Genomic DNA, 8,128 nt, shown 5'->3' on the forward strand with positions numbered 1-8,128 from the left:
GTGCGTGACTTCAGTCTAGAGAGAGCTGGAGAGGAGGAGCAGTTCAGCACCCCGAGGGACGCCAGCACTTGAGGGCGGCTGAGAGCCCACAAAGGAAACAGAAAGGAATGATCAGAGGTGGAGGCAGAAAGCGCTTGACGGGGAGCCCGAAGGAGAGAGAACTTCAAGGGGGAGCAGACGACGGGCACAGGCTGGGGCTCTTCTCTGTGCCTTCTGGGGGAGCCCTGGGAGCGGGGAGATACTGGGGAGGGGTCCGGGGAGGCGAGCATTGGCACATTAAGACACTCCATCCTCCTTTCCCTTCCCCATACCCCGCAAGACATGTGATTGTTCCCCAAGTTCTCCTTGGAGGGGTTGAGGATCCCGCAGGGAGCTAAAGGCGTGAATCTGGGGAATGTGGAGGTCCGTGGAGTGGAGACTTCGCTGCTTAGATTAAGATATTTGTCAACAGGCCTGTGTCTTATGCCTCCCGGGAGGATTCAAAGCCATTTTGTAGCTGAAATGGACCCAAATAAAAGCAAGGACCCACGTCACCAAGAGCCACCAAGATCCAGGACTGAACTTGCAGATGGAGTCCCAGCTCTATCGTCAACCGTTAAAGGTAACACCAATAACAACGAATAATTATTGAGCGCTACGTGTCGGGTACTTTCACCATCGTCTCTGCCAATCTTCCCAGAAACTCACTGATGAGGAACTATGTTCACCCTCCTTGGCTCAGAGGTCACTCAGCCGCTGTGTGATCGTGACCGTGACGCCGTTCTCCTCACACGGGAAATGAGAGGTTGGGCCACTGTGGTGCTCTTCATAAAATTGAAAGTTTATTTAAACACGACATTCTCCTTCACAAATATTCATGTTTGCTTTACCAACAAATATAATCCATAACCAAGCTATGAATGGAAATTGGGGTGAGTTTATTCTGAGCCAAATGTGAGGACCATATAGCCCAGGCCTTCCTTCCCCAAGGAAAGAAGGGCAGCAAAGAAGTGGGGTGCACAGAGTGGTTATATCCCCTCAAAGAGCATGTTTCACATATGATTGCAATGTCCCTTTTACAATAGTCAGGAGACTGCTCTGTCAGCACAGTGATTGATGGACACGGCAGGTAGGTCAGCTGTCTCGGTGGACATAGCAGGTGGCAGGTCTGCTGTCTCGAGCTGGGTGGTCACAGGTGAGCACAGGCATCAGTTCCTAGCCTAGGGAGAGATGCTTATCCTTAAGGAAATGCCATGTCTGGGGAAGTTGCACCTTTATCTTAAGGACCTTTTTTCTCATCTTTGGGACACAGCAGATGCTTACGCAGATATACAATGCATGCTCAAAGGCCATGTCGGATCCTTTTGGAAAAAATAAAGTCAGGCCAAGTTAGGTTTACACCAAATGGCTTCCTTATATACTCCAATAGATCCTACTGCTTGCCATTTCTATTTGTCAGCTTTAATAAAAAGATAATGTTGGAAATCATTTACTGTAAACGAAATGGAGGTTCTTGGAATATGTGTCGTGTTATCGTGTAGCTTCAGGAGCCCCTGGCAGGAGGTGGCCCTGGGACCCACCTGGGACCCCAACCCAGGACTGTGCATAGACCCAGCATGAGGCATAGGTGGTCCCTGGGGCTCCTGTCAGCTCTGGATCTTCCTGATCTTTCTGGATCTTCCTGATCTTTCTGGCTCTGGCTCTTCAGCTCTGAGGCTGTGACAGGCAAGGCGGGGGGCTGTGGAAGGGGCCCAGCATTCCCCTCCTGGACTCTCAGCCTCTGCCTTCCCGTTCCCCGAGGAGGAGTCAGTCCCAGGGACCTCTCAGGGCCTGCAGACAAACGAGCCCCATAGCCACAGGCAGAAGGAAATGCAGCGTGTGGATGCCGTGAAGATAAAATGTCAGAGGCGAGGGAAGGGAAATCTGTCTGGCAAGGGACAGAGGGGCTCCACAAGCCATGTCTACACCCTGCACCCTGAGCACAAAGAATGCCCCAGGGGAGTGACAAACAGAAACAGCAAGCAGTAGGGTATATTGCAGGATATGAGGAAGCCTGACCTCATTTTTCCAAAAGGGCCTGACGTGGCCATTGAGCGTGCATCATATATCTGCTTTGAGCATCTGCTGTGTCCCAAAGATAAGAACAAAGGCCCTTAAGATAAAGGTGCAACTTCCCCCACAGTGGCATTTCCTTAAGGACAAGCATCTCTCCTTAGGCTAGGAACTGATGGCTGCGCTCACCTGGGACCACCCAGCTCCAGACAGCAGACCTGCCCCCTGCCGTGTCCGTCAATCACTGTGCGACAGAGCAGTCTCGTGACTATTGTAAAAGAGACATTTCAATCATATGTGGAACATGCTCTTTGAGGGGATATAACTGCTCTGTGCCCCCCACTTCTTTGGTGCCCTGCCTTCCTTGGAGAAGGAAGACTCAGGGCCATGTAGTCCTCACATTTGGCTCAGAATAAACTCCCTCCGTTTTCATTTATAGATTGATTATGGATTTTTGCATCGACAGGCGCTTGAAAGGCGAGTCAGGCCCTCTCCCAGGGTTAGGTCCTTTAGGGTGTTGTGAAACTGGCTGATGACTTTTCAAATGACCGCTTCCCCTTCTCCTCCCCTCCCCCGATGGCTGTGTGCTACAGCCACTTCTGCTCCGGCCCCTCCCCAGCCCCCCTGCTGCCCCCTCTGCCCGAGCTGGGCTGGCTGTGGGGTGGCTCTCACAGGCCGAGTGCCAGGAGGGGAGATAGGTGGACCCAGGAAGGAAGGTGGACAGTAGGAGCGTGGCCTGGGCATGGCTCGGGAGAGGTCTCTCTGCCGGCCGTTCCAATGGCTCCAGCTCACCTTTTCTCCTCCTCCTGTGCTTCCCTCTTGCTTTCAAACCTGTTTTTCTTGTTCTGTCTCCAACACTCCACTTCTACTGCTCCCACCTGCTCTGTGGTCATCTGGCCTCTCGCTCAGTGGCAGTTTAGGGCAGCCAAGCGGGCTGGAAATACCCAGACTTTAGGTAAGACCTCTGTCCCATCTGGCTGATTGTCTGAAATTAGACTCCAGACAGAAGAAAAGATTGATGACTTTTGGGGTCATTACCTCAAGGACAAGCTCAAGAGCCACAGAACTTACTAGACAGGAAGGTCTCAGCGGGCAGGGATTGCAGCCAACCCTCCTGTAGCTTGCACAGTGCCTTACATGGAGCAGGGGCTCTGTAGTTAGTATTAAATATTGAAATAGTTCAGTTGTGTGACTGCATCCATGAGTGAATTCATGTCACCGCTTGCAAGGGACCAAGCAGGGGCAAGGCTGCCACCTGCTGGTGGATGTGTGAAGGACACTCTGGGCCTAAGTGGGCGCTCCCTCCCCTGCTGCCCCCTGCCCCCGACGACGTAGACAATCTTTTTTTCTCCAGGATGGCTTGATACTTAAATTCTTTTGACTCTTACTTGAGACATTCTAGGTTCCCAGCAGAGAAGCCAAAAATGTCCTGGGACATCCGTCAGAGACGAAGGCCTTCGAAGGTAGTGGAAGCTCTGTTTTGCATCTCAGGATCTTCATCTCTCCACTGGCAAATGTTCCCTCGCCAAGGTCCCTTTCCTCATCATCCATCCAGGCAGAGATATGAGCACCCACTGCGTGCCAAGATCCCTGTCTTCATCATCCATCCAGGCAGAGATATGAGCACCCACTGTGTGTGAGGATCCCTGTCCCCATCATCCATCCAGACAGGGATATGAGCACCCACTGTGTGTCAAGACCCCTGTCCCCATCATCCAGGCAGAGATATGAGCACCCACTGTGTGTGAGGATCCCTGTCCCCATCATCCATCCAGACAGGGATATGAGTACCCACTGTGTGCCAAGATCCCTGTCCCCATCATCCATCCAGACACAGATTGAGCACCCACTGTGTGCCAAATGTCGGGCTAGACACCAGGAACATACCAATCGGACGTTACAGGGAGAGGGGCTGTGGTATGGGAGACAGGCATAGGCAGAGCGTGGGGAGTCAGGAGGGGAGACTCCTCGCTGCAGGAGTCGGGGAAGGCTCTACACGGCTGTTCACACGCACTACGGAACGGGGCCACGGGGGTGGGTAGACATTCGACACGAGGAGAGGGACAGCATCCAGTTATCCACTGATATGTAACAAAGCACCCCAAACTTAGTGGCTTAAAGCAGCAACAGTCATTTCTTTCTCTCTCCTGATTCTGGGGTGTACCAAGCTCGGCTAGAGAGCTCTTGCTCAGGATCTCCCATGTGATGGCTGTCAGATGACAGCCGGCCGCACTCATCACGGAGGCTCCCTCACTCACAAGGCTGGCGGCTGCTGCTGGCTGCTGCTGGCTGTCGGTTGGGACAGTTAGCCAGAACCCCTACTTGTAGGCTGCCCGTGAGGCCAGGACCCTCTCACAGCATGGTGGCCAGGTTACCAGGGCAAGCGTCCCCCGAGGGAGCCAGGAGGAAGCCGTCTTGCCCTTTGCAACCCGGCCTCAGAAGGCACAGAGCAGAGCTTTCCCGTACCCCACTAGTTGAGACAATCACAAAGCCCCACCCAGTTTCAAGGAAGGGGACACAGACCCCACCTCTTGGCGTGTGAGTGGCAAGGCTCTGGAAGAGCATGTGGGATGGGGAATATTGTTGCAACTCTTTTTGGAAAGTATAGTTTGCCACAGGCAGGAAGCTCCTTGCAGGTGGACTCCTTTGTTGATGGCAGCCCTGGAGATGCATTTTTTAAGAGAGAAAGCAGTTTTTATAGTCTGGGCATTGCTAAGAGAAATACGAGGTTTTACAAGTACTCACTGAGCCATCGTCACCAAGACGAAGGAAAAAGATTTCTCTGTGCAGGGGACTCTGCAAAACGGGAGATGCACATTGAGCTCCCAAGGGGCTGACAAGAGACAGAGACGCATGGCCAGTGTCAGTTGGTCAAGGCAGAAGAGTGGTGGTCATCGAGGGGGCCCCTGTGTGAGGTTCTGCCAAGAGCGATCTTTACAGGGGGAAGAACGGGTGTGCTGTCACTACAGCAAGTGGCCAGGAAGAGCCAGAGGCTGGTCCAGGCTGAGTCATTGAGAGCAGCAGTGGGCGTGGCCCAAACCAGGACGCCACAGTTAACAGGAAGCTGCACGAGAAGATGGGCGCACAGGGACGTGGCAGCTGTCAGCTTTGGAGTAACACAGAAGCAGGGAGCGGTCCTCATGCCAGAGCAGAGCTTCGTCAGAGATACGCCGCAGCCCTGCGGACAGAAGGCAGGTTGACACCGAGACGAACAGGGAGCGAGGTTGGGGACCACAGCAGAGCTTGAGGGCCCGAGGCCCTTGGTGGGACCAGGTCCCCGAATGCCCAAGACCCTCCATGTCAACTACCGGCCACACAGGGAAGCATGGCTGAGCCTGCTTTAAAGGCTGGACGAGCCAGGAATGGTGAGGTTCAAGCTTGGCTGTCCGGAAAGTGGAGCGTGTACCTGCTCGGCCGCGGCTGAGTCTCAGTAGTGAGATTGACGCTCAACAGCTTCTGGGCCCTGAGACCCGAAGGGGAAGGAGACCATGCTTTCTTCTCTGCAGATTCTGTGACCCAGCCTGGAGACGCGGAGGACTGGATCGATGCAGGATGGTCACGCTCGTCTCCAGTGTGTTTCACGTGCTTTTGAGCACGGGAGCCCCATCACCTGAGGCCTCCGAGTGCAGGTCTATGCTCCTCTAGAAAGATTAGTTTATTCTTCACAGCCCGGGATATACGGAAGTGGTCCCAGAAAAGCCCCCTTTGCAAAAAATGGCTGAGGAGAAGCACGAGGTTGTGAACCCTCTGAGGACAGGACTGTGTCTTGGTCATCTTCTGTGGGCCCAGTGCCTAGGACAGTACTGGCTCAGAGTAAGTATTTGAGAAGGAAGAGAAAAAGGAAGGAAGGGAGGAGAACAGAGTCAGGTAATACACAAAGCTGTGCCGTGGTTTCCTCATCATACCTGAGCTGTCACTCTGGGAGAGCCGGAGTTCTGGAAACACCACTTACCCATCCAGACAGACACTATGTGATGGCATTTCTTTGATTTAAAAATCCCCAGCTTTATAGATATCATTCACGTACCGCATAATTTGCCCATTTAAAATGTACATTCCAACGGTTTTTAGCAGATTTTTAGTACATTCACAGTGTTGGCACCATCCCCACAATCCCTGTGAGAACATTCCATCACCCCAGTACGAAGCCGGTACCCCCAGGCAGTCGCCCCCCGTTTGCCCCCATCCTCTCCAGCCCGAGGCAGCCACTAGTCTGCCTTCTGTTTGATTTCCCTGTTCTGAATATTTCAGGTAAATGGACTCATGTAATACATGGCGTTTTGTGTCTGGCTTCTTTCACTTAGGCAACATCATGTTTTCAAGGTTCATCCGTGTCACAGCACGATCAGGACGTCATTCCCTTTTATTCCTGAATAGTATTCCACTGTGTGGCTATACATGTAATTTACTCACTCATCAATTGTTTCCACTTTTTGGCTACTTTGAATAATGCTGCCGTGGGCATTGATGTATAGGTTTTTTTGTGTGTGTGTGTGTGTTTCCATTTCTCTTGGCAGACACCTAGGAGTGGAAACGCTGGGTCATATGGTAACGTTACATCCAAGCCTTGAGGAGCTGCCAGACTGTTTTGCACGGCGGCTCCACCATTCTGCATCCACACCAGCGACCTACGAGAGCTCCAACTCCTCCACGTGCTCGTCAACACTTATTCCTGTCAACCTTCGATTACAGCCATCCCAGAGGGTGTGCAGTGGCAGCCCGTTCAGGCTTTGAGCTGCATTTCCCTGATGACAATGATGTTGAGCATCTTTTCATGTGCTTACGACCATTTGTATACCTTCTTTGGAGAAATGTCTATTCAAAGCTTTTACCCATTTTTAAATAGAGTTATTTGCCTTTTGATTATTCAATAACATTTCCTAAACGGAGGTTTCACGCATGTCGTATCTGAGGGCTACGAGTTCTCAGTAAGTCTTGTTTAATTTGGTATTTTCATCTTAACGGGCTTCTGATTCTGGTCCACATGGAGTAACAGGTGCCGTCTCACCTAAAAAAACAAAAATGATAAAAGGCAAAATATATCAAACAACAATTTTCAAGACCAGGAAATAGGGCAACAAAGGACAGTGATCCTGAAAGCTGTGAAACAGACGGGCTGAGCCCGTGACTGCATGTGGAGCCCAGTGTGCACACGGGGCCAGGCCTAGGGCCCGCTCTAATGCCGGGATGGAAAACCCACGATTCCTGGGGCCAGCGCTGGGTGCGTGGAAGGACTCTGCCTCGGTGCGGGGGAAAGTTAACCCAGGCTGCGCCCTGCTCCAGACACCCCTCCCCACTACAAATCTTAAAAGCAAGGCCTAAAACAATCAAGTTGTTTCCACAAACAACCACATCCCAGACCAAAGCACAAGGACATATATAAACGACCGCAGAAATATCCAAGACCCAATGAGGTAAAATGCACAATGTCTAGCATCCATAAAAAATTGCCAGGCATGCAAAGAAACAGAAAAATGTGACTCAGAATAAGGGAAAAAAATGAATCAAAATCAACCCCAAACTGATACAGATGTTAGAATTAACAGACAAGGATAATAAAACAGACTTGATTACATTCTATGTGTTTAAAATGCTAAGAAGAAACACAGAAGATGAAGACGAAAAGACCCAAATTAAACTTCTAGATATGAAGACCATGATGTGTGGGATGAGAAACACACCGAATGGATTTACAGCAGACTAAACATTGCAGGGGGAAAAAAATAGTGAATTCAAAGATATGGCAATAGAAACTCTCCAAATGAAGAAAGAGAGAAAAGATAATTTTTTCTTAAAGAACAAAGCATCCGTCAGCTGAGTGACACCTTCAGTCCGATGTGTGTGTCACTGGAGTCTTTGAAAACGGAGGGAGGACAGAAAAAATACTTTAAGAAAGAATGGCTGAAAATTTTCCAATTTGATGAAAACTATAAATTCACACTTCCAAGCTCAATAAAGCCCAAGTGCAAGAAACATGAAGAAAATATACTGAAACACACCACAATTGAATTGTTCAAAACCACTGATAAAGAGAAAATCTTAAAAGAATCCACAGGGAAAAAGCCACTTTTTTTTTAAGATTTTATTTTTTTCTCTT

This window comes from Equus przewalskii, chromosome 31 (genome assembly GCF_037783145.1).
Source record: "Equus przewalskii isolate Varuska chromosome 31, EquPr2, whole genome shotgun sequence".
Classification (NCBI taxonomy): domain Eukaryota; kingdom Metazoa; phylum Chordata; class Mammalia; order Perissodactyla; family Equidae; genus Equus; species Equus przewalskii.